Source organism: Phyllobates terribilis, unplaced genomic scaffold (assembly GCF_046119375.1).
Source record: "Phyllobates terribilis strain yellow unplaced genomic scaffold, ASM4611937v1 Scaffold_40__1_contigs__length_11209783, whole genome shotgun sequence".
NCBI lineage: Eukaryota > Metazoa > Chordata > Amphibia > Anura > Dendrobatidae > Phyllobates > Phyllobates terribilis.
In genome coordinates, this window is record NW_027362800.1 from 6,526,415 (window position 1) to 6,549,760 (window position 23,346).

The following is a 23,346-nucleotide window of genomic DNA, read 5'->3' on the forward strand; positions in this document are numbered from 1 at the left end:
TGCTGTGCGCAGGTATATAAAGGCTCAGAGCCTATTATGACACGCGCAGCCAGCGTTCCATTGCCACATTCCGTCTACTGCAGGCGGGATACCTGGATGGCTGAATGTCACTGAGAAGCTCACAGAGACCGCCATAAGCAACAGTTTAAAAGAATGCCACAGACTAATCAACCAAACTTTTTGGGTTGGTTTCTCTTTTATAGTCTGCAGGCATTAAATGAAAGAAGTCAGTGTTCCAGCAGAGGGAGACAACGTTTCAGAAAAGGCATTGTAGCAAACCAAAAAAGAAATTTTAAGCGCAGCAGAGTAACCAGCTCACATACCTGTTAGCTCAGGTGAGTTTAAAAGGCTGCTGTTGATAACAAGGGCATTTGCTAAATAGATGGTGTGTGTGCAACAATATACTGAAAGGTCAATTATATTGTGCAGCTTATCTCACCACCTGTAGTTATTTAGGTGAAAGCTCCAAAATGCTTGCCTAATATGTCTGTTTATCCAAAAGGAAGTATAGAGGGAGAGCTAGATAGATAGCATTGCATTACATTACATTACATGGCAATGCAATGCACAGTTGCTGAAGTTGAACCAAAATGAGCTTGTCATCTGGCTTCTGCAACTTTTAACATGAAAAATCCAATGAGGAGAAGAAAAGCAAAGCCAAAGAGTCCATCCCAAAATCCGACAAACAAGCAAAATGAACAAAAAGCATTGAATTCAATTCTTTCTGATTTTAGAAACTGCATTAAAGAAGGGGTGCACCGGTCCTGGAGATACTGCAATACCAGGTCAATGCGTGGAGTGGACAGAGCAAGCTCTTTTTCCATCTCCCTGTTCTAAAAATCCATTTAATATATGGTCCCCAGATAGGGGACGTATCAGATATTAAACTGATAAGAACAGATACTACACTTGATCTTAGCCAAAAGGCCGAGAAGCGATAACCAGAATTGGTTTCCGACTACGGTGCCACCCAAGGATTCTGAAAAGTCCATTTGTGGAGATGGCCACCTGGACTCCCGTTAAGAAGACATGCTGTCAACCTCTAGATCCCTCACATGCCTGCACTTTTCGGCTTGCTGCTGCTGCAATCCACGCGTTTTAGATCTGCATAACTCCACCTCTTTTAGCACAGTACCCTCAACCCCCGGCTGTTCCCACCCGCCTCAACACCGTTGGAAGGGAGGAGAACCAATTAAGGCGGGGTGGGGGGGGGGGTGGAACGAGCAGCTGTCTACCCTTAGCAGGAGGGTTGCTGATTAATTACCTCTCCTGCTGCTGCTGCTGCTGGCTGTCCAGCAGCAGACTGAAGGTGGCTGCTGCTGTGCGCAGGTATATAAAGGCTCAGAGCCTATTATGACACGCGCAGCCAGCGTTCCATTGCCACATTCCGTCTACTGCAGGCGGGATACCTGGATGGCTGAATGTCACTGAGAAGCTCACAGAGACCGCCATAAGCAACAGTTTAAAAGAATGCCACAGACTAATCAACCAAACTTTTTGGGTTGGTTTCTCTTTTATAGTCTGCAGGCATTAAATGAAAGAAGTCAGTGTTCCAGCAGAGGGAGACAACGTTTCAGAAAAGGCATTGTAGCAAACCAAAAAAGAAATTTTAAGCGCAGCAGAGTAACCAGCTCACATACCTGTTAGCTCAGGTGAGTTTAAAAGGCTGCTGTTGATAACAAGGGCATTTGCTAAATAGATGGTGTGTGTGCAACAATATACTGAAAGGTCAATTATATTGTGCAGCTTATCTCACCACCTGTAGTTATTTAGGTGAAAGCTCCAAAATGCTTGCCTAATATGTCTGTTTATCCAAAAGGAAGTATAGAGGGAGAGCTAGATAGATAGCATTGCATTACATTACATTACATGGCAATGCAATGCACAGTTGCTGAAGTTGAACCAAAATGAGCTTGTCATCTGGCTTCTGCTACTTTTAACTTGAAAAATCCAATGAGGAGAAGAAAAGCAAAGCCAAAGAGTCCATCCCAAAATCCGACAAACAAGCAAAATGAACAAAAAGCATTGAATTCAATTCTTTCTGATTTTAGAAACTGCATTAAAGAAGGGGTGCACCGGTCCTGGAGATACTGCAATACCAGGTCAATGCGTGGAGTGGACAGAGCAAGCTCTTTTTCCATCTCCCTGCTCTAAAAATCCATTTAATATATGGTCCCCAGATAGGGGACGTATCAGATATTAAACTGATAAGAACAGATACTACACTTGATCTTAGCCAAAAGGCCGAGAAGCGATAACCAGAATTGGTTTCCGACTACGGTGCCACCCAAGGATTCTGAAAAGTCCATTTGTGGAGATGGCCACCTGGACTCCCGTTAAGAAGACATGCTGTCAACCTCTAGATCCCTCACATGCCTGCACTTTTCGGCTTGCTGCTGCTGCAATCCACGCGTTTTAGATCTGCATAACTCCACCTCTTTTAGCACAGTACCCTCAACCCCCGGCTGTTCCCACCCGCCTCAACACCGTTGGAAGGGAGGAGAACCAATTAAGGTGGGGGGGGGGTGGAACGAGCAGCTGTCTACCCTTAGCAGGAGAGTTGCTGATTAATTACCTCTCCTGCTGCTGCTGCTGCTGGCTGTCCAGCAGCAGACTGAAGGTGGCTGCTGCTGTGCGCAGGTATATAAAGGCTCAGAGCCTATTATGACACGCGCAGCCAGCGTTCCATTGCCACATTCCGTCTACTGCAGGCGGGATACCTGGATGGCTGAATGTCACTGAGAAGCTCACAGAGACCGCCATAAGCAACAGTTTAAAAGAATGCCACAGACTAATCAACCAAACTTTTTGGGTTGGTTTCTCTTTTATAGTCTGCAGGCATTAAATGAAAGAAGTCAGTGTTCCAGCAGAGGGAGACAACGTTTCAGAAAAGGCATTGTAGCAAACCAAAAAAGAAATTTTAAGCGCAGCAGAGTAACCAGCTCACATACCTGTTAGCTCAGGTGAGTTTAAAAGGCTGCTGTTGATAACAAGGGCATTTGCTAAATAGATGGTGTGTGTGCAACAATATACTGAAAGGTCAATTATATTGTGCAGCTTATCTCACCACCTGTAGTTATTTAGGTGAAAGCTCCAAAATGCTTGCCTAATATGTCTGTTTATCCAAAAGGAAGTATAGAGGGAGAGCTAGATAGATAGCATTGCATTACATTACATTACATGGCAATGCAATGCACAGTTGCTGAAGTTGAACCAAAATGAGCTTGTCATCTGGCTTCTGCTACTTTTAACTTGAAAAATCCAATGAGGAGAAGAAAAGCAAAGCCAAAGAGTCCATCCCAAAATCCGACAAACAAGCAAAATGAACAAAAAGCATTGAATTCAATTCTTTCTGATTTTAGAAACTGCATTAAAGAAGGGGTGCACCGGTCCTGGAGATACTGCAATACCAGGTCAATGCGTGGAGTGGACAGAGCAAGCTCTTTTTCCATCTCCCTGCTCTAAAAATCCATTTAATATATGGTCCCCAGATAGGGGACGTATCAGATATTAAACTGATAAGAACAGATACTACACTTGATCTTAGCCAAAAGGCCGAGAAGCGATAACCAGAATTGGTTTCCGACTACGGTGCCACCCAAGGATTCTGAAAAGTCCATTTGTGGAGATGGCCACCTGGACTCCCGTTAAGAAGACATGCTGTCAACCTCTAGATCCCTCACATGCCTGCACTTTTCGGCTTGCTGCTGCTGCAATCCACGCGTTTTAGATCTGCATAACTCCACCTCTTTTAGCACAGTACCCTCAACCCCCGGCTGTTCCCACCCGCCTCAACACCGTTGGAAGGGAGGAGAACCAATTAAGGCGGGGTGGGGGGGGGTGGAACGAGCAGCTGTCTACCCTTAGCAGGAGGGTTGCTGATTAATTACCTCTCCTGCTGCTGCTGCTGCTGGCTGTCCAGCAGCAGACTGAAGGTGGCTGCTGCTGTGCGCAGGTATATAAAGGCTCAGAGCCTATTATGACACGCGCAGCCAGCGTTCCATTGCCACATTCCGTCTACTGCAGGCGGGATACCTGGATGGCTGAATGTCACTGAGAAGCTCACAGAGACCGCCATAAGCAACAGTTTAAAAGAATGCCACAGACTAATCAACCAAACTTTTTGGGTTGGTTTCTCTTTTATAGTCTGCAGGCATTAAATGAAAGAAGTCAGTGTTCCAGCAGAGGGAGACAACGTTTCAGAAAAGGCATTGTAGCAAACCAAAAAAGAAATTTTAAGCGCAGCAGAGTAACCAGCTCACAAACCTGTTAGCTCAGGTAAGTTTAAAAGGCTGCTGTTGATAACAAGGGCATTTGCTAAATAGATGGTGTGTGTGCAACAATATACTGAAAGGTCAATTATATTGTGCAGCTTATCTCACCACCTGTAGTTATTTAGGTGAAAGCTCCAAAATGCTTGCCTAATATGTCTGTTTATCCAAAAGGAAGTATAGAGGGAGAGCTAGATAGATAGCATTGCATTACATTACATTACATGGCAATGCAATGCACAGTTGCTGAAGTTGAACCAAAATGAGCTTGTCATCTGGCTTCTGCAACTTTTAACATGAAAAATCCAATGAGGAGAAGAAAAGCAAAGCCAAAGAGTCCATCCCAAAATCCGACAAACAAGCAAAATGAACAAAAAGCATTGAATTCAATTCTTTCTGATTTTAGAAACTGCATTAAAGAAGGGGTGCACCGGTCCTGGAGATACTGCAATACCAGGTCAATGCGTGGAGTGGACAGAGCAAGCTCTTTTTCCATCTCCCTGTTCTAAAAATCCATTTAATATATGGTCCCCAGATAGGGGACGTATCAGATATTAAACTGATAAGAACAGATACTACACTTGATCTTAGCCAAAAGGCCGAGAAGCGATAACCAGAATTGGTTTCCGACTACGGTGCCACCCAAGGATTCTGAAAAGTCCATTTGTGGAGATGGCCACCTGGACTCCCGTTAAGAAGACATGCTGTCAACCTCTAGATCCCTCACATGCCTGCACTTTTCGACTTGCTGCTGCTGCAATCCACGCGTTTTAGATCTGCATAACTCCACCTCTTTTAGCACAGTACCCTCAACCCCCGGCTGTTCCCACCCGCCTCAACACCGTTGGAAGGGAGGAGAACCAATTAAGGCGGGGGGGGGGGGGTGGAACGAGCAGCTGTCTACCCTTAGCAGGAGGGTTGCTGATTAATTACCTCTCCTGCTGCTGCTGCTGCTGGCTGTCCAGCAGCAGACTGAAGGTGGCTGCTGCTGTGCGCAGGTATATAAAGGCTCAGAGCCTATTATGACACGCGCAGCCAGCGTTTCATTGCCACATTCCGTCTACTGCAGGCGGGATACCTGGATGGCTGAATGTCACTGAGAAGCTCACAGAGACCGCCATAAGCAACAGTTTAAAAGAATGCCACAGACTAATCAACCAAACTTTTTGGGTTGGTTTCTCTTTTATAGTCTGCAGGCATTAAATGAAAGAAGTCAGTGTTCCAGCAGAGGGAGACAACATTTCAGAAAAGGCATTGTAGCAAACCAAAAAAGAAATTTTAAGCGCAGCAGAGTAACCAGCTCACATACCTGTTAGCTCAGGTGAGTTTAAAAGGCTGCTGTTGATAACAAGGGCATTTGCTAAATAGATGGTGTGTGTGCAACAATATACTGAAAGGTCAATTATATTGTGCAGCTTATCTCACCACCTGTAGTTATTTAGGTGAAAGCTCCAAAATGCTTGCCTAATATGTCTGTTTATCCAAAAGGAAGTATAGAGGGAGAGCTAGATAGATAGCATTGCATTACATTACATTACATGGCAATGCAATGCACAGTTGCTGAAGTTGAACCAAAATGAGCTTGTCATCTGGCTTCTGCAACTTTTAACATGAAAAATCCAATGAGGAGAAGAAAAGCAAAGCCAAAGAGTCCATCCCAAAATCCGACAAACAAGCAAAATGAACAAAAAGCATTGAATTCAATTCTTTCTGATTTTAGAAACTGCATTAAAGAAGGGGTGCACCGGTCCTGGAGATACTGCAATACCAGGTCAATGCGTGGAGTGGACAGAGCAAGCTCTTTTTCCATCTCCCTGTTCTAAAAATCCATTTAATATATGGTCCCCAGATAGGGGACGTATCAGATATTAAACTGATAAGAACAGATACTACACTTGATCTTAGCCAAAAGGCCGAGAAGCGATAACCAGAATTGGTTTCCGACTACGGTGCCACCCAAGGATTCTGAAAAGTCCATTTGTGGAGATGGCCACCTGGACTCCCGTTAAGAAGACATGCTGTCAACCTCTAGATCCCTCACATGCCTGCACTTTTCGGCTTGCTGCTGCTGCAATCCACGCGTTTTAGATCTGCATAACTCCACCTCTTTTAGCACAGTACCCTCAACCCCCGGCTGTTCCCACCCGCCTCAACACCGTTGGAAGGGAGGAGAACCAATTAAGGCGGGGGGGGGGTGGAACGAGCAGCTGTCTACCCTTAGCAGGAGGGTTGCTGATTAATTACCTCTCCTGCTGCTGCTGCTGCTGGCTGTCCAGCAGCAGACTGAAGGTGGCTGCTGCTGTGCGCAGGTATATAAAGGCTCAGAGCCTATTATGACACGCGCAGCCAGCGTTCCATTGCCACATTCCGTCTACTGCAGGCGGGATACCTGGATGGCTGAATGTCACTGAGAAGCTCACAGAGACCGCCATAAGCAACAGTTTAAAAGAATGCCACAGACTAATCAACCAAACTTTTTGGGTTGGTTTCTCTTTTATAGTCTGCAGGCATTAAATGAAAGAAGTCAGTGTTCCAGCAGAGGGAGACAACGTTTCAGAAAAGGCATTGTAGCAAACCAAAAAAGAAATTTTAAGCGCAGCAGAGTAACCAGCTCACATACCTGTTAGCTCAGGTGAGTTTAAAAGGCTGCTGTTGATAACAAGGGCATTTGCTAAATAGATGGTGTGTGTGCAACAATATACTGAAAGGTCAATTATATTGTGCAGCTTATCTCACCACCTGTAGTTATTTAGGTGAAAGCTCCAAAATGCTTGCCTAATATGTCTGTTTATCCAAAAGGAAGTATAGAGGGAGAGCTAGATAGATAGCATTGCATTACATTACATTACATGGCAATGCAATGCACAGTTGCTGAAGTTGAACCAAAATGAGCTTGTCATCTGACTTCTGCAACTTTTAACATGAAAAATCCAATGAGGAGAAGAAAAGCAAAGCCAAAGAGTCCATCCCAAAATCCGACAAACAAGCAAAATGAACAAAAAGCATTGAATTCAATTCTTTCTGATTTTAGAAACTGCATTAAAGAAGGGGTGCACCGGTCCTGGAGATACTGCAATACCAGGTCAATGCGTGGAGTGGACAGAGCAAGCTCTTTTTCCATCTCCCTGTTCTAAAAATCCATTTAATATATGGTCCCCAGATAGGGGACGTATCAGATATTAAACTGATAAGAACAGATACTACACTTGATCTTAGCCAAAAGGCCGAGAAGCGATAACCAGAATTGGTTTCCGACTACGGTGCCACCCAAGGATTCTGAAAAGTCCATTTGTGGAGATGGCCACCTGGACTCCCGTTAAGAAGACATGCTGTCAACCTCTAGATCCCTCACATGCCTGCACTTTTCGGCTTGCTGCTGCTGCAATCCACGCGTTTTAGATCTGCATAACTCCACCTCTTTTAGCACAGTACCCTCAACCCCCGGCTGTTCCCACCCGCCTCAACACCGTTGGAAGGGAGGAGAACCAATTAAGGCGGGGGGGGGGTGGAACGAGCAGCTGTCTACCCTTAGCAGGAGGGTTGCTGATTAATTACCTCTCCTGCTGCTGCTGCTGCTGGCTGTCCAGCAGCAGACTGAAGGTGGCTGCTGCTGTGCGCAGGTATATAAAGGCTCAGAGCCTATTATGACACGCGCAGCCAGCGTTCCATTGCCACATTCCGTCTACTGCAGGCGGGATACCTGGATGGCTGAATGTCACTGAGAAGCTCACAGAGACCGCCATAAGCAACAGTTTAAAAGAATGCCACAGACTAATCAACCAAACTTTTTGGGTTGGTTTCTCTTTTATAGTCTGCAGGCATTAAATGAAAGAAGTCAGTGTTCCAGCAGAGGGAGACAACGTTTCAGAAAAGGCATTGTAGCAAACCAAAAAAGAAATTTTAAGCGCAGCAGAGTAACCAGCTCACATACCTGTTAGCTCAGGTGAGTTTAAAAGGCTGCTGTTGATAACAAGGGCATTTGCTAAATAGATGGTGTGTGTGCAACAATATACTGAAAGGTCAATTATATTGTGCAGCTTATCTCACCACCTGTAGTTATTTAGGTGAAAGCTCCAAAATGCTTGCCTAATATGTCTGTTTATCCAAAAGGAAGTATAGAGGGAGAGCTAGATAGATAGCATTGCATTACATTACATTACATGGCAATGCAATGCACAGTTGCTGAAGTTGAACCAAAATGAGCTTGTCATCTGGCTTCTGCAACTTTTAACATGAAAAATCCAATGAGGAGAAGAAAAGCAAAGCCAAAGAGTCCATCCCAAAATCCGACAAACAAGCAAAATGAACAAAAAGCATTGAATTCAATTCTTTCTGATTTTAGAAACTGCATTAAAGAAGGGGTGCACCGGTCCTGGAGATACTGCAATACCAGGTCAATGCGTGGAGTGGACAGAGCAAGCTCTTTTTCCATCTCCCTGTTCTAAAAATCCATTTAATATATGGTCCCCAGATAGGGGACGTATCAGATATTAAACTGATAAGAACAGATACTACACTTGATCTTAGCCAAAAGGCCGAGAAGCGATAACCAGAATTGGTTTCCGACTACGGTGCCACCCAAGGATTCTGAAAAGTCCATTTGTGGAGATGGCCACCTGGACTCCCGTTAAGAAGACATGCTGTCAACCTCTAGATCCCTCACATGCCTGCACTTTTCGGCTTGCTGCTGCTGCAATCCACGCGTTTTAGATCTGCATAACTCCACCTCTTTTAGCACAGTACCCTCAACCCCCGGCTGTTCCCACCCGCCTCAACACCGTTGGAAGGGAGGAGAACCAATTAAGGCGGGGGGGGGTGGAACGAGCAGCTGTCTACCCTTAGCAGGAGGGTTGCTGATTAATTACCTCTCCTGCTGCTGCTGCTGCTGGCTGTCCAGCAGCAGACTGAAGGTGGCTGCTGCTGTGCGCAGGTATATAAAGGCTCAGAGCCTATTATGACACGCGCAGCCAGCGTTCCATTGCCACATTCCGTCTACTGCAGGCGGGATACCTGGATGGCTGAATGTCACTGAGAAGCTCACAGAGACCGCCATAAGCAACAGTTTAAAAGAATGCCACAGACTAATCAACCAAACTTTTTGGGTTGGTTTCTCTTTTATAGTCTGCAGGCATTAAATGAAAGAAGTCAGTGTTCCAGCAGAGGGAGACAACGTTTCAGAAAAGGCATTGTAGCAAACCAAAAAAGAAATTTTAAGCGCAGCAGAGTAACCAGCTCACATACCTGTTAGCTCAGGTGAGTTTAAAAGGCTGCTGTTGATAACAAGGGCATTTGCTAAATAGATGGTGTGTGTGCAACAATATACTGAAAGGTCAATTATATTGTGCAGCTTATCTCACCACCTGTAGTTATTTAGGTGAAAGCTCCAAAATGCTTGCCTAATATGTCTGTTTATCCAAAAGGAAGTATAGAGGGAGAGCTAGATAGATAGCATTGCATTACATTACATTACATGGCAATGCAATGCACAGTTGCTGAAGTTGAACCAAAATGAGCTTGTCATCTGGCTTCTGCAACTTTTAACATGAAAAATCCAATGAGGAGAAGAAAAGCAAAGCCAAAGAGTCCATCCCAAAATCCGACAAACAAGCAAAATGAACAAAAAGCATTGAATTCAATTCTTTCTGATTTTAGAAACTGCATTAAAGAAGGGGTGCACCGGTCCTGGAGATACTGCAATACCAGGTCAATGCGTGGAGTGGACAGAGCAAGCTCTTTTTCCATCTCCCTGTTCTAAAAATCCATTTAATATATGGTCCCCAGATAGGGGACGTATCAGATATTAAACTGATAAGAACAGATACTACACTTGATCTTAGCCAAAAGGCCGAGAAGCGATAACCAGAATTGGTTTCCGACTACGGTGCCACCCAAGGATTCTGAAAAGTCCATTTGTGGAGATGGCCACCTGGACTCCCGTTAAGAAGACATGCTGTCAACCTCTAGATCCCTCACATGCCTGCACTTTTCGGCTTGCTGCTGCTGCAATCCACGCGTTTTAGATCTGCATAACTCCACCTCTTTTAGCACAGTACCCTCAACCCCCGGCTGTTCCCACCCGCCTCAACACCGTTGGAAGGGAGGAGAACCAATTAAGGCGGGGGGGGGGGGTGGAACGAGCAGCTGTCTACCCTTAGCAGGAGGGTTGCTGATTAATTACCTCTCCTGCTGCTGCTGCTGCTGGCTGTCCAGCAGCAGACTGAAGGTGGCTGCTGCTGTGCGCAGGTATATAAAGGCTCAGAGCCTATTATGACACGCGCAGCCAGCGTTCCATTGCCACATTCCGTCTACTGCAGGCGGGATACCTGGATGGCTGAATGTCACTGAGAAGCTCACAGAGACCGCCATAAGCAACAGTTTAAAAGAATGCCACAGACTAATCAACCAAACTTTTTGGGTTGGTTTCTCTTTTATAGTCTGCAGGCATTAAATGAAAGAAGTCAGTGTTCCAGCAGAGGGAGACAACGTTTCAGAAAAGGCATTGTAGCAAACCAAAAAAGAAATTTTAAGCGCAGCAGAGTAACCAGCTCACATACCTGTTAGCTCAGGTGAGTTTAAAAGGCTGCTGTTGATAACAAGGGCATTTGCTAAATAGATGGTGTGTGTGCAACAATATACTGAAAGGTCAATTATATTGTGCAGCTTATCTCACCACCTGTAGTTATTTAGGTGAAAGCTCCAAAATGCTTGCCTAATATGTCTGTTTATCCAAAAGGAAGTATAGAGGGAGAGCTAGATAGATAGCATTGCATTACATTACATTACATGGCAATGCAATGCACAGTTGCTGAAGTTGAACCAAAATGAGCTTGTCATCTGGCTTCTGCAACTTTTAACATGAAAAATCCAATGAGGAGAAGAAAAGCAAAGCCAAAGAGTCCATCCCAAAATCCGACAAACAAGCAAAATGAACAAAAAGCATTGAATTCAATTCTTTCTGATTTTAGAAACTGCATTAAAGAAGGGGTGCACCGGTTCTGGAGATACTGCAATACCAGGTCAATGCGTGGAGTGGACAGAGCAAGCTCTTTTTCCATCTCCCTGTTCTAAAAATCCATTTAATATATGGTCCCCAGATAGGGGACGTATCAGATATTAAACTGATAAGAACAGATACTACACTTGATCTTAGCCAAAAGGCCGAGAAGCGATAACCAGAATTGGTTTCCGACTACGGTGCCACCCAAGGATTCTGAAAAGTCCATTTGTGGAGATGGCCACCTGGACTCCCGTTAAGAAGACATGCTGTCAACCTCTAGATCCCTCACATGCCTGCACTTTTCGGCTTGCTGCTGCTGCAATCCACGCGTTTTAGATCTGCATAACTCCACCTCTTTTAGCACAGTATCCTCAACCCCCGGCTGTTCCCACCCGCCTCAACACCGTTGGAAGGGAGGAGAACCAATTAAGGCGGGGGGGGGGGTGGAACGAGCAGCTGTCTACCCTTAGCAGGAGGGTTGCTGATTAATTACCTCTCCTGCTGCTGCTGCTGCTGGCTGTCCAGCAGCAGACTGAAGGTGGCTGCTGCTGTGCGCAGGTATATAAAGGCTCAGAGCCTATTATGACACGCGCAGCCAGCGTTCCATTGCCACATTCCGTCTACTGCAGGCGGGATACCTGGATGGCTGAATGTCACTGAGAAGCTCACAGAGACCGCCATAAGCAACAGTTTAAAAGAATGCCACAGACTAATCAACCAAACTTTTTGGGTTGGTTTCTCTTTTATAGTCTGCAGGCATTAAATGAAAGAAGTCAGTGTTCCAGCAGAGGGAGACAACGTTTCAGAAAAGGCATTGTAGCAAACCAAAAAAGAAATTTTAAGCGCAGCAGAGTAACCAGCTCACATACCTGTTAGCTCAGGTGAGTTTAAAAGGCTGCTGTTGATAACAAGGGCATTTGCTAAATAGATGGTGTGTGTGCAACAATATACTGAAAGGTCAATTATATTGTGCAGCTTATCTCACCACCTGTAGTTATTTAGGTGAAAGCTCCAAAATGCTTGCCTAATATGTCTGTTTATCCAAAAGGAAGTATAGAGGGAGAGCTAGATAGATAGCATTGCATTACATTACATTACATGGCAATGCAATGCACAGTTGCTGAAGTTGAACCAAAATGAGCTTGTCATCTGGCTTCTGCAACTTTTAACATGAAAAATCCAATGAGGAGAAGAAAAGCAAAGCCAAAGAGTCCATCCCAAAATCCGACAAACAAGCAAAATGAACAAAAAGCATTGAATTCAATTCTTTCTGATTTTAGAAACTGCATTAAAGAAGGGGTGCACCGGTCCTGGAGATACTGCAATACCAGGTCAATGCGTGGAGTGGACAGAGCAAGCTCTTTTTCCATCTCCCTGTTCTAAAAATCCATTTAATATATGGTCCCCAGATAGGGGACGTATCAGATATTAAACTGATAAGAACAGATACTACACTTGATCTTAGCCAAAAGGCCGAGAAGCGATAACCAGAATTGGTTTCCGACTACGGTGCCACCCAAGGATTCTGAAAAGTCCATTTGTGGAGATGGCCACCTGGACTCCCGTTAAGAAGACATGCTGTCAACCTCTAGATCCCTCACATGCCTGCACTTTTCGGCTTGCTGCTGCTGCAATCCACGCGTTTTAGATCTGCATAACTCCACCTCTTTTAGCACAGTACCCTCAACCCCCGGCTGTTCCCACCCGCCTCAACACCGTTGGAAGGGAGGAGAACCAATTAAGGCGGGGTGGGGGGGTGGAACGAGCAGCTGTCTACCCTTAGCAGGAGGGTTGCTGATTAATTACCTCTCCTGCTGCTGCTGCTGCTGGCTGTCCAGCAGCAGACTGAAGGTGGCTGCTGCTGTGCGCAGGTATATAAAGGCTCAGAGCCTATTATGACACGCGCAGCCAGCGTTCCATTGCCACATTCCGTCTACTGCAGGCGGGATACCTGGATGGCTGAATGTCACTGAGAAGCTCACAGAGACCGCCATAAGCAACAGTTTAAAAGAATGCCACAGACTAATCAACCAAACATTTTGGGTTGGTTTCTCTTTTATAGTCTGCAGGCATTAAATGAAAGAAGTCAGTGTTCCAGCAGAGGGAGACAACGTTTCAGAAAAGGCATTGTAGCAAACCAAAAAAGAAATTTTAAGCGCAGCAGAGTAACCAGCTCACATACCTGTTAGCTCAGGTGAGTTTAAAAGGCTGCTGTTGATAACAAGGGCATTTGCTAAATAGATGGTGTGTGTGCAACAATATACTGAAAGGTCAATTATATTGTGCAGCTTATCTCACCACCTGTAGTTATTTAGGTGAAAGCTCCAAAATGCTTGCCTAATATGTCTGTTTATCCAAAAGGAAGTATAGAGGGAGAGCTAGATAGATAGCATCGCATTACATTACATTACAGGGCAATGCAATGCACAGTTGCTGAAGTTGAACCAAAATGAGCTTGTCATCTGGCTTCTGCAACTTTTAACATGAAAAATCCAATGAGGAGAAGAAAAGCAAAGCCAAAGAGTCCATCCCAAAATCCGACAAACAAGCAAAATGAACAAAAAGCATTGAATTCAATTCTTTCTGATTTTAGAAACTGCATTAAAGAAGGGGTGCACCGGTCCTGGAGATACTGCAATACCAGGTCAATGCGTGGAGTGGACAGAGCAAGCTCTTTTTCCATCTCCCTGTTCTAAAAATCCATTTAATATATGGTCCCCAGATAGGGGACGTATCAGATATTAAACTGATAAGAACAGATACTACACTTGATCTTAGCCAAAAGGCCGAGAAGCGATAACCAGAATTGGTTTCCGACTACGGTGCCACCCAAGGATTCTGAAAAGTCCATTTGTGGAGATGGCCACCTGGACTCCCGTTAAGAAGACATGCTGTCAACCTCTAGATCCCTCACATGCCTGCACTTTTCGGCTTGCTGCTGCTGCAATCCACGCGTTTTAGATCTGCATAACTCCACCTCTTTTAGCACAGTACCCTCAACCCCCGGCTGTTCCCACCCGCCTCAACACCGTTGGAAGGGAGGAGAACCAATTAAGGCGGGGGGGGGGTGGAACGAGCAGCTGTCTACCCTTAGCAGGAGGGTTGCTGATTAATTACCTCTCCTGCTGCTGCTGCTGCTGGCTGTCCAGCAGCAGACTGAAGGTGGCTGCTGCTGTGCGCAGGTATATAAAGGCTCAGAGCCTATTATGACACGCGCAGCCAGCGTTCCATTGCCACATTCCGTCTACTGCAGGCGGGATACCTGGATGGCTGAATGTCACTGAGAAGCTCACAGAGACCGCCATAAGCAACAGTTTAAAAGAATGCCACAGACTAATCAACCAAACTTTTTGGGTTGGTTTCTCTTTTATAGTCTGCAGGCATTAAATGAAAGAAGTCAGTGTTCCAGCAGAGGGAGACAACGTTTCAGAAAAGGCATTGTAGCAAACCAAAAAAGAAATTTTAAGCGCAGCAGAGTAACCAGCTCACATACCTGTTAGCTCAGGTGAGTTTAAAAGGCTGCTGTTGATAACAAGGGCATTTGCTAAATAGATGGTGTGTGTGCAACAATATACTGAAAGGTCAATTATATTGTGCAGCTTATCTCACCACCTGTAGTTATTTAGGTGAAAGCTCCAAAATGCTTGCCTAATATGTCTGTTTATCCAAAAGGAAGTATAGAGGGAGAGCTAGATAGATAGCATTGCATTACATTACATTACATGGCAATGCAATGCACAGTTGCTGAAGTTGAACCAAAATGAGCTTGTCATCTGGCTTCTGCAACTTTTAACATGAAAAATCCAATGAGGAGAAGAAAAGCAAAGCCAAAGAGTCCATCCCAAAATCCGACAAGCAAGCAAAATGAACAAAAAGCATTGAATTCAATTCTTTCTGATTTTAGAAACTGCATTAAAGAAGGGGTGCACCGGTCCTGGAGATACTGCAATACCAGGTCAATGCGTGGAGTGGACAGAGCAAGCTCTTTTTCCATCTCCCTGTTCTAAAAATCCATTTAATATATGGTCCCCAGATAGGGGACGTATCAGATATTAAACTGATAAGAACAGATACTACACTTGATCTTAGCCAAAAGGCCGAGAAGCGATAACCAGAATTGGTTTCCGACTACGGTGCCACCCAAGGATTCTGAAAAGTCCATTTGTGGAGATGGCCACCTGGACTCCCGTTAAGAAGACATGCTGTCAACCTCTAGATCCCTCACATGCCTGCACTTTTCGGCTTGCTGCTGCTGCAATCCACGCGTTTTAGATCTGCATAACTCCACCTCTTTTAGCACAGTACCCTCAACCCCCGGCTGTTCCCACCCGCCTCAACACCGTTGGAAGGGAGGAGAACCAATTAAGGCGGGGGGGGGGTGGAACGAGCAGCTGTCTACCCTTAGCAGGAGGGTTGCTGATTAATTACCTCTCCTGCTGCTGCTGCTGCTGGCTGTCCAGCAGCAGACTGAAGGTGGCTGCTGCTGTGCGCAGGTATATAAAGGCTCAGAGCCTATTATGACACGCGCAGCCAGCGTTCCATTGCCACATTCCGTCTACTGCAGGCGGGATACCTGGATGGCTGAATGTCACTGAGAAGCTCACAGAGACCGCCATAAGCAACAGTTTAAAAGAATGCCACAGACTAATCAACCAAACTTTTTGGGTTGGTTTCTCTTTTATAGTCTGCAGGCATTAAATGAAAGAAGTCAGTGTTCCAGCAGAGGGAGACAACGTTTCAGAAAAGGCATTGTAGCAAACCAAAAAAGAAATTTTAAGCGCAGCAGAGTAACCAGCTCACATACCTGTTAGCTCAGGTGAGTTTAAAAGGCTGCTGTTGATAACAAGGGCATTTGCTAAATAGATGGTGTGTGTGCAACAATATACTGAAAGGTCAATTATATTGTGCAGCTTATCTCACCACCTGTAGTTATTTAGGTGAAAGCTCCAAAATGCTTGCCTAATATGTCTGTTTATCCAAAAGGAAGTATAGAGGGAGAGCTAGATAGATAGCATTGCATTACATTACATTACATGGCAATGCAATGCACAGTTGCTGAAGTTGAACCAAAATGAGCTTGTCATCTGGCTTCTGCAACTTTTAACATGAAAAATCCAATGAGGAGAAGAAAAGCAAAGCCAAAGAGTCCATCCCAAAATCCGACAAACAAGCAAAATGAACAAAAAGCATTGAATTCAATTCTTTCTGATTTTAGAAACTGCATTAAAGAAGGGGTGCACCGGTCCTGGAGATACTGCAATACCAGGTCAATGCGTGGAGTGGACAGAGCAAGCTCTTTTTCCATCTCCCTGTTCTAAAAATCCATTTAATATATGGTCCCCAGATAGGGGACGTATCAGATATTAAACTGATAAGAACAGATACTACACTTGATCTTAGCCAAAAGGCCGAGAAGCGATAACCAGAATTGGTTTCCGACTACGGTGCCACCCAAGGATTCTGAAAAGTCCATTTGTGGAGATGGCCACCTGGACTCCCGTTAAGAAGACATGCTGTCAACCTCTAGATCCCTCACATGCCTGCACTTTTCGGCTTGCTGCTGCTGCAATCCACGCGTTTTAGATCTGCATAACTCCACCTCTTTTAGCACAGTACCCTCAACCCCCGGCTGTTCCCACCCACCTCAACACCGTTGGAAGGGAGGAGAACCAATTAAGGCGGGGGGGGGGGTGGAACGAGCAGCTGTCTACCCTTAGCAGGAGGGTTGCTGATTAATTACCTCTCCTGCTGCTGCTGCTGCTGGCTGTCCAGCAGCAGACTGAAGGTGGCTGCTGCTGTGCGCAGGTATATAAAGGCTCAGAGCCTATTATGACACGCGCAGCCAGCGTTCCATTGCCACATTCCGTCTACTGCAGGCGGGATACCTGGATGGCTGAATGTCACTGAGAAGCTCACAGAGACCGCCATAAGCAACAGTTTAAAAGAATGCCACAGACTAATCAACCAAACTTTTTGGGTTGGTTTCTCTTTTATAGTCTGCAGGCATTAAATGAAAGAAGTCAGTGTTCCAGCAGAGGGAGACAACGTTTCAGAAAAGGCATTGTAGCAAACCAAAAAAGAAATTTTAAGCGCAGCAGAGTAACCAGCTCACATACCTGTTAGCTCAGGTGAGTTTAAAAGGCTGCTGTTGATAACAAGGGCATTTGCTAAATAGATGGTGTGTGTGCAACAATATACTGAAAGGTCAATTATATTGTGCAGCTTATCTCACCACCTGTAGTTATTTAAGTGAAAGCTCCAAAATGCTTGCCTAATATGTCTGTTTATCCAAAAGGAAGTATAGAGGGAGAGCTAGATAGATAGCATTGCATTACATTACATTACATGGCAATGCAATGCACAGTTGCTGAAGTTGAACCAAAATGAGCTTGTCATCTGACTTCTGCAACTTTTAACATGAAAAATCCAATGAGGAGAAGAAAAGCAAAGCCAAAGAGTCCATCCCAAAATCCGACAAACAAGCAAAATGAACAAAAAGCATTGAATTCAATTCTTTCTGATTTTAGAAACTGCATTAAAGAAGGGGTGCACCGGTCCTGGAGATACTGCAATACCAGGTCAATGCGTGGAGTGGACAGAGCAAGCTCTTTTTCCATCTCCCTGTTCTAAAAATCCATTTAATATATGGTCCCCAGATAGGGGACGTATCAGATATTAAACTGATAAGAACAGATACTACACTTGATCTTAGCCAAAAGGCCGAGAAGCGATAACCAGAATTGGTTTCCGACTACGGTGCCACCCAAGGATTCTGAAAAGTCCATTTGTGGAGATGGCCACCTGGACTCCCGTTAAGAAGACATGCTGTCAACCTCTAGATCCCTCACATGCCTGCACTTTTCGGCTTGCTGCTGCTGCAATCCACGCGTTTTAGATCTGCATAACTCCACCTCTTTTAGCACAGTACCCTCAACCCCCGGCTGTTCCCACCCGCCTCAACACCGTTGGAAGGGAGGAGAACCAGTTAAGGCGGGGGGGGGGTGGAACGAGCAGCTGTCTACCCTTAGCAGGAGGGTTGCTGATTAATTACCTCTCCTGCTGCTGCTGCTGCTGGCTGTCCAGCAGCAGACTGAAGGTGGCTGCTGCTGTGCGCAGGTATATAAAGGCTCAGAGCCTATTATGACACGCGCAGCCAGCGTTCCATTGCCACATTCCGTCTACTGCAGGCGGGATACCTGGATGGCTGAATGTCACTGAGAAGCTCACAGAGACCGCCATAAGCAACAGTTTAAAAGAATGCCACAGACTAATCAACCAAACTTTTTGGGTTGGTTTCTCTTTTATAGTCTGCAGGCATTAAATGAAAGAAGTCAGTGTTCCAGCAGAGGGAGACAACGTTTCAGAAAAGGCATTGTAGCAAACCAAAAAAGAAATTTTAAGCGCAGCAGAGTAACCAGCTCACATACCTGTTAGCTCAGGTGAGTTTAAAAGGCTGCTGTTGATAACAAGGGCATTTGCTAAATAGATGGTGTGTGTGCAACAATATACTGAAAGGTCAATTATATTGTGCAGCTTATCTCACCACCTGTAGTTATTTAGGTGAAAGCTCCAAAATGCTTGCCTAATATGTCTGTTTATCCAAAAGGAAGTATAGAGGGAGAGCTAGATAGATAGCATTGCATTACATTACATTACATGGCAATGCAATGCACAGTTGCTGAAGTTGAACCAAAATGAGCTTGTCATCTGGCTTCTGCAACTTTTAACATGAAAAATCCAATGAGGAGAAGAAAAGCAAAGCCAAAGAGTCCATCCCAAAATCCGACAAACAAGCAAAATGAACAAAAAGCATTGAATTCAATTCTTTCTGATTTTAGAAACTGCATTAAAGAAGGGGTGCACCGGTCCTGGAGATACTGCAATACCAGGTCAATGCGTGGAGTGGACAGAGCAAGCTCTTTTTCCATCTCCCTGTTCTAAAAATCCATTTAATATATGGTCCCCAGATAGGGGACGTATCAGATATTAAACTGATAAGAACAGATACTACACTTGATCTTAGCCAAAAGGCCGAGAAGCGATAACCAGAATTGGTTTCCGACTACGGTGCCACCCAAGGATTCTGAAAAGTCCATTTGTGGAGATGGCCACCTGGACTCCCGTTAAGAAGACATGCTGTCAACCTCTAGATCCCTCACATGCCTGCACTTTTCGGCTTGCTGCTGCTGCAATCCACGCGTTTTAGATCTGCATAACTCCACCTCTTTTAGCACAGTACCCTCAACCCCCGGCTGTTCCCACCCGCCTCAACACCGTTGGAAGGGAGGAGAACCAATTAAGGCGGGGGGGGGGGTGGAACGAGCAGCTGTCTACCCTTAGCAGGAGGGTTGCTGATTAATTACCTCTCCTGCTGCTGCTGCTGCTGGCTGTCCAGCAGCAGACTGAAGGTGGCTGCTGCTGTGCGCAGGTATATAAAGGCTCAGAGCCTATTATGACACGCGCAGCCAGCGTTCCATTGCCACATTCCGTCTACTGCAGGCGGGATACCTGGATGGCTGAATGTCACTGAGAAGCTCACAGAGACCGCCATAAGCAACAGTTTAAAAGAATGCCACAGACTAATCAACCAAACTTTTTGGGTTGGTTTCTCTTTTATAGTCTGCAGGCATTAAATGAAAGAAGTCAGTGTTCCAGCAGAGGGAGACAACGTTTCAGAAAAGGCATTGTAGCAAACCAAAAAAGAAATTTTAAGCGCAGCAGAGTAACCAGCTCACATACCTGTTAGCTCAGGTGAGTTTAAAAGGCTGCTGTTGATAACAAGGGCATTTGCTAAATAGATGGTGTGTGTGCAACAATATACTGAAAGGTCAATTATATTGTGCAGCTTATCTCACCACCTGTAGTTATTTAGGTGAAAGCTCCAAAATGCTTGCCTAATATGTCTGTTTATCCAAAAGGAAGTATAGAGGGAGAGCTAGATAGATAGCATTGCATTACATTACATTACATGGCAATGCAATGCACAGTTGCTGAAGTTGAACCAAAATGAGCTTGTCATCTGGCTTCTGCAACTTTTAACATGAAAAATCCAATGAGGAGAAGAAAAGCAAAGCCAAAGAGTCCATCCCAAAATCCGACAAGCAAGCAAAATGAACAAAAAGCATTGAATTCAATTCTTTCTGATTTTAGAAACTGCATTAAAGAAGGGGTGCACCGGTCCTGGAGATACTGCAATACCAGGTCAATGCGTGGAGTGGACAGAGCAAGCTCTTTTTCCATCTCCCTGTTCTAAAAATCCATTTAATATATGGTCCCCAGATAGGGGACGTATCAGATATTAAACTGATAAGAACAGATACTACACTTGATCTTAGCCAAAAGGCCGAGAAGCGATAACCAGAATTGGTTTCCGACTACGGTGCCACCCAAGGATTCTGAAAAGTCCATTTGTGGAGATGGCCACCTGGACTCCCGTTAAGAAGACATGCTGTCAACCTCTAGATCCCTCACATGCCTGCACTTTTCGGCTTGCTGCTGCTGCAATCCACGCGTTTTAGATCTGCATAACTCCACCTCTTTTAGCACAGTACCCTCAACCCCCGGCTGTTCCCACCCGCCTCAACACCGTTGGAAGGGAGGAGAACCAATTAAGGCGGGGGGGGGTGGAACGAGCAGCTGTCTACCCTTAGCAGGAGGGTTGCTGATTAATTACCTCTCCTGCTGCTGCTGCTGCTGGCTGTCCAGCAGCAGACTGAAGGTGGCTGCTGCTGTGCGCAGGTATATAAAGGCTCAGAGCCTATTATGACACGCGCAGCCAGCGTTCCATTGCCACATTCCGTCTACTGCAGGCGGGATACCTGGATGGCTGAATGTCACTGAGAAGCTCACAGAGACCGCCATAAGCAACAGTTTAAAAGAATGCCACAGACTAATCAACCAAACTTTTTGGGTTGGTTTCTCTTTTATAGTCTGCAGGCATTAAATGAAAGAAGTCAGTGTTCCAGCAGAGGGAGACAACGTTTCAGAAAAGGCATTGTAGCAAACCAAAAAAGAAATTTTAAGCGCAGCAGAGTAACCAGCTCACATACCTGTTAGCTCAGGTGAGTTTAAAAGGCTGCTGTTGATAACAAGGGCATTTGCTAAATAGATGGTGTGTGTGCAACAATATACTGAAAGGTCAATTATATTGTGCAGCTTATCTCACCACCTGTAGTTATTTAGGTGAAAGCTCCAAAATGCTTGCCTAATATGTCTGTTTATCCAAAAGGAAGTATAGAGGGAGAGCTAGATAGATAGCATTGCATTACATTACATTACATGGCAATGCAATGCACAGTTGCTGAAGTTGAACCAAAATGAGCTTGTCATCTGGCTTCTGCAACTTTTAACATGAAAAATCCAATGAGGAGAAGAAAAGCAAAGCCAAAGAGTCCATCCCAAAATCCGACAAACAAGCAAAATGAACAAAAAGCATTGAATTCAATTCTTTCTGATTTTAGAAACTGCATTAAAGAAGGGGTGCACCGGTCCTGGAGATACTGCAATACCAGGTCAATGCGTGGAGTGGACAGAGCAAGCTCTTTTTCCATCTCCCTGTTCTAAAAATCCATTTAATATATGGTCCCCAGATAGGGGACGTATCAGATATTAAACTGATAAGAACAGATACTACACTTGATCTTAGCCAAAAGGCCGAGAAGCGATAACCAGAATTGGTTTCCGACTACGGTGCCACCCAAGGATTCTGAAAAGTCCATTTGTGGAGATGGCCACCTGGACTCCCGTTAAGAAGACATGCTGTCAACCTCTAGATCCCTCACATGCCTGCACTTTTCGGCTTGCTGCTGCTGCAATCCACGCGTTTTAGATCTGCATAACTCCACCTCTTTTAGCACAGTACCCTCAACCCCCGGCTGTTCCCACCCGCCTCAACACCGTTGGAAGGGAGGAGAACCAATTAAGGCGGGGGGGGGGGGGGTGGAACGAGCAGCTGTCTACCCTTAGCAGGAGGGTTGCTGATTAATTACCTCTCCTGCTGCTGCTGCTGCTGGCTGTCCAGCAGCAGACTGAAGGTGGCTGCTGCTGTGCGCAGGTATATAAAGGCTCAGAGCCTATTATGACACGCGCAGCCAGCGTTCCATTGCCACATTCCGTCTACTGCAGGCGGGATACCTGGATGGCTGAATGTCACTGAGAAGCTCACAGAGACCGCCATAAGCAACAGTTTAAAAGAATGCCACAGACTAATCAACCAAACTTTTTGGGTTGGTTTCTCTTTTATAGTCTGCAGGCATTAAATGAAAGAAGTCAGTGTTCCAGCAGAGGGAGACAACGTTTCAGAAAAGGCATTGTAGCAAACCAAAAAAGAAATTTTAAGCGCAGCAGAGTAACCAGCTCACATACCTGTTAGCTCAGGTGAGTTTAAAAGGCTGCTGTTGATAACAAGGGCATTTGCTAAATAGATGGTGTGTGTGCAACAATATACTGAAAGGTCAATTATATTGTGCAGCTTATCTCACCACCTGTAGTTATTTAAGTGAAAGCTCCAAAATGCTTGCCTAATATGTCTGTTTATCCAAAAGGAAGTATAGAGGGAGAGCTAGATAGATAGCATTGCATTACATTACATTACATGGCAATGCAATGCACAGTTGCTGAAGTTGAACCAAAATGAGCTTGTCATCTGACTTCTGCAACTTTTAACATGAAAAATCCAATGAGGAGAAGAAAAGCAAAGCCAAAGAGTCCATCCCAAAATCCGACAAACAAGCAAAATGAACAAAAAGCATTGAATTCAATTCTTTCTGATTTTAGAAACTGCATTAAAGAAGGGGTGCACCGGTCCTGGAGATACTGCAATACCAGGTCAATGCGTGGAGTGGACAGAGCAAGCTCTTTTTCCATCTCCCTGTTCTAAAAATCCATTTAATATATGGTCCCCAGATAGGGGACGTATCAGATATTAAACTGATAAGAACAGATACTACACTTGATCTTAGCCAAAAGGCCGAGAAGCGATAACCAGAATTGGTTTCCGACTACGGTGCCACCCAAGGATTCTGAAAAGTCCATTTGTGGAGATGGCCACCTGGACTCCCGTTAAGAAGACATGCTGTC

At 45.0% G+C, this 23,346-nt stretch overlaps 18 non-coding genes across 18 annotated transcripts; all 18 read right to left on the reverse strand.

Moving 5' to 3' along the window:
* Positions 1 to 748: 748 nt before the first annotated feature.
* LOC141188634 (U2 spliceosomal RNA) lies at positions 749 to 939 on the reverse strand. The gene has a single exon (XR_012262716.1). It is a non-coding gene; the product is annotated as a U2 spliceosomal RNA (small nuclear RNA).
* Positions 940 to 2,065: 1,126 nt separating this feature from the next.
* LOC141191228 (U2 spliceosomal RNA) lies at positions 2,066 to 2,256 on the reverse strand. Its single transcript, XR_012265227.1, has one exon. It is a non-coding gene; the product is annotated as a U2 spliceosomal RNA (small nuclear RNA).
* A 1,120-nt stretch (positions 2,257 to 3,376) lies between these two features.
* On the reverse strand, positions 3,377 to 3,567 carry LOC141191229 (U2 spliceosomal RNA). Its single transcript, XR_012265228.1, has one exon. It is a non-coding gene; the product is annotated as a U2 spliceosomal RNA (small nuclear RNA).
* A 1,124-nt stretch (positions 3,568 to 4,691) lies between these two features.
* LOC141188636 (U2 spliceosomal RNA) lies at positions 4,692 to 4,882 on the reverse strand. Its single transcript, XR_012262718.1, has one exon. It is a non-coding gene; the product is annotated as a U2 spliceosomal RNA (small nuclear RNA).
* A 1,123-nt stretch (positions 4,883 to 6,005) lies between these two features.
* LOC141188637 (U2 spliceosomal RNA) lies at positions 6,006 to 6,196 on the reverse strand. The gene has a single exon (XR_012262719.1). It is a non-coding gene; the product is annotated as a U2 spliceosomal RNA (small nuclear RNA).
* A 1,120-nt stretch (positions 6,197 to 7,316) lies between these two features.
* LOC141188638 (U2 spliceosomal RNA) lies at positions 7,317 to 7,507 on the reverse strand. The gene has a single exon (XR_012262720.1). It is a non-coding gene; the product is annotated as a U2 spliceosomal RNA (small nuclear RNA).
* Positions 7,508 to 8,627: 1,120 nt separating this feature from the next.
* Positions 8,628 to 8,818, reverse strand: LOC141188639 (U2 spliceosomal RNA). Its single transcript, XR_012262722.1, has one exon. It is a non-coding gene; the product is annotated as a U2 spliceosomal RNA (small nuclear RNA).
* A 1,119-nt stretch (positions 8,819 to 9,937) lies between these two features.
* LOC141188640 (U2 spliceosomal RNA) lies at positions 9,938 to 10,128 on the reverse strand. The gene has a single exon (XR_012262723.1). It is a non-coding gene; the product is annotated as a U2 spliceosomal RNA (small nuclear RNA).
* Positions 10,129 to 11,250: 1,122 nt separating this feature from the next.
* LOC141184896 (U2 spliceosomal RNA) lies at positions 11,251 to 11,441 on the reverse strand. Its single transcript, XR_012259608.1, has one exon. It is a non-coding gene; the product is annotated as a U2 spliceosomal RNA (small nuclear RNA).
* Positions 11,442 to 12,562: 1,121 nt separating this feature from the next.
* LOC141188641 (U2 spliceosomal RNA) lies at positions 12,563 to 12,753 on the reverse strand. The gene has a single exon (XR_012262724.1). It is a non-coding gene; the product is annotated as a U2 spliceosomal RNA (small nuclear RNA).
* Positions 12,754 to 13,875: 1,122 nt separating this feature from the next.
* LOC141188642 (U2 spliceosomal RNA) lies at positions 13,876 to 14,066 on the reverse strand. Its single transcript, XR_012262725.1, has one exon. It is a non-coding gene; the product is annotated as a U2 spliceosomal RNA (small nuclear RNA).
* A 1,120-nt stretch (positions 14,067 to 15,186) lies between these two features.
* Positions 15,187 to 15,377, reverse strand: LOC141188643 (U2 spliceosomal RNA). Its single transcript, XR_012262726.1, has one exon. It is a non-coding gene; the product is annotated as a U2 spliceosomal RNA (small nuclear RNA).
* Positions 15,378 to 16,497: 1,120 nt separating this feature from the next.
* LOC141188644 (U2 spliceosomal RNA) lies at positions 16,498 to 16,688 on the reverse strand. The gene has a single exon (XR_012262727.1). It is a non-coding gene; the product is annotated as a U2 spliceosomal RNA (small nuclear RNA).
* A 1,121-nt stretch (positions 16,689 to 17,809) lies between these two features.
* Positions 17,810 to 18,000, reverse strand: LOC141188645 (U2 spliceosomal RNA). The gene has a single exon (XR_012262728.1). It is a non-coding gene; the product is annotated as a U2 spliceosomal RNA (small nuclear RNA).
* A 1,120-nt stretch (positions 18,001 to 19,120) lies between these two features.
* Positions 19,121 to 19,311, reverse strand: LOC141188647 (U2 spliceosomal RNA). The gene has a single exon (XR_012262730.1). It is a non-coding gene; the product is annotated as a U2 spliceosomal RNA (small nuclear RNA).
* A 1,121-nt stretch (positions 19,312 to 20,432) lies between these two features.
* On the reverse strand, positions 20,433 to 20,623 carry LOC141188648 (U2 spliceosomal RNA). Its single transcript, XR_012262731.1, has one exon. It is a non-coding gene; the product is annotated as a U2 spliceosomal RNA (small nuclear RNA).
* A 1,119-nt stretch (positions 20,624 to 21,742) lies between these two features.
* LOC141188649 (U2 spliceosomal RNA) lies at positions 21,743 to 21,933 on the reverse strand. Its single transcript, XR_012262732.1, has one exon. It is a non-coding gene; the product is annotated as a U2 spliceosomal RNA (small nuclear RNA).
* Positions 21,934 to 23,057: 1,124 nt separating this feature from the next.
* LOC141188650 (U2 spliceosomal RNA) lies at positions 23,058 to 23,248 on the reverse strand. The gene has a single exon (XR_012262733.1). It is a non-coding gene; the product is annotated as a U2 spliceosomal RNA (small nuclear RNA).
* Positions 23,249 to 23,346: the final 98 nt, after the last annotated feature.